Here is a 1,693-nt window from a genome sequence, read left to right on the forward strand (position 1 = left end):
AATTTGGTGTTCTGTACTGTTTCATAGTATTCTTGTATGACCCTTTGTATTTCTCCAGTGTCCATCATAATTTCCCCTTTCATCCTTGATTTTGTTTATTTGTATCTTTCCTCTTTTTTCTTTAATGAGTCTAGACAGTGGTTTGTCAGTTTTATTAACCTTCTCAAAGAACCAGCTCTTTATTGCATTTATTTTTTTTTATTATTAGTTTTTTGTTTTCAGTTTCATTTATTTCTGCTCTAATTTTGATGATTTCTTTCCTTCTGCTGACTTTAGGCTTCATTTGTTCTTCCTTTCTTAGTTTTTAAGATGAAGCATTAGGTTGTTTATTTGGGCTCTTTCTCGTGTTTGGAGATAGGCCTGTAATGACATGAACTTTTCTCTATGACCGCTTTTGCCGTGTCCCACAAGTTTTGACATATTTTACTATTATTATCATTCATTTCTATGTATCTCTTGATCTCATTTTTTATTTCTTGTCTGACTCAGTCATTCTTCAGTTACATGTTGCTTAATCTCCATGTGTTTGTGTTTCTTTCTGATTTCTTTCTGCAGTTGATCTCTAGTTTCAAAGCATTATGATCAGAAAATATGGTTGGTATAATTTCAACCCTCTTATATATGTTGAGGCTATGTATGTATCCGAGTATGTGTCGATTCTTGAGAATGTTCCATGTGCACTACAGAAGAATGTTTAAAGAGTTCTTTTGGGATGGAAGTATATGTAAATGTCAATTATGTCCAGTTGGTCTAATGTGTCATTTAAGGATGTTATTTCCTTATTGATTCTCTGTTTGGATAATCTGTCCATATCCAAAAGTGGGGTATTTAGGTTCCCTACTATTATTGTATTTTGGTCTGTTTCTCCCTTTAGTTCTGTTAGTAATTGCTTTATATATTTTGGGGCTTTCTGATTGGGAGCATAGATATTAATAAGTGTTATGTCTTCTTGGTGCATGATTCCCTTTATCATTATGAAGTGTTGTTCTGCATCTTTCTTTACCTTTTTCATTGTGAAGTCTATTTCATCCAATATTAGTACCGCTACTCCCGCTTTTCTTTGAATGCCACATACGGGGACAAGAGATAGCTTCAACAAATATAAGAGGGTTGAAATTTATAAAAAGAAAATGGGAAACCCCACAAATACATGGAGATTAAACAACATGCTATTGAAGAATGACTTGGTCAGAGAAGAAATAAAAAGAGAGATCAAAAGATAGATAGAAACGAATGATTATGATAGTACAACATTTCAAAGCTTTTGTAATATGGCAAAAGCATATCAGTACAGGCCTATGTCCAAAAACAAGAATGAGGCCAAATAAACAACTGAACACTTCATGTTAAGAAACTAGAAAACTAAAAACAAATGAAGCCTAAAATTAGCAGGAAAGAAATAATTTAAATTAGTGTAGAAATAAATAAAATTGAAAACAAATAAAAAATAATAGAAAAAATAAATGCAACAAAGAGCTGGTTCTTTGAGAAGTTTAATAAAATTGACAAACCCCTGGCTAGACTCACTAAAGAAAAAAAGATAAAGGACACAAATAAACAAAATCAGGGATGAAGAAGGGGAAATTACGACTGACATTGCAGAAATACAAGGGATCATACAAGAATACTATGAAAAAGTATACAACACCAAATTTAATAACCTAGAAGAAATGGATCAGTACTTAGAAAAATA

Source organism: Pteropus alecto, unplaced genomic scaffold (assembly GCF_000325575.1).
Source record: "Pteropus alecto unplaced genomic scaffold, ASM32557v1 scaffold119, whole genome shotgun sequence".
Lineage (NCBI taxonomy): Eukaryota > Metazoa > Chordata > Mammalia > Chiroptera > Pteropodidae > Pteropus > Pteropus alecto.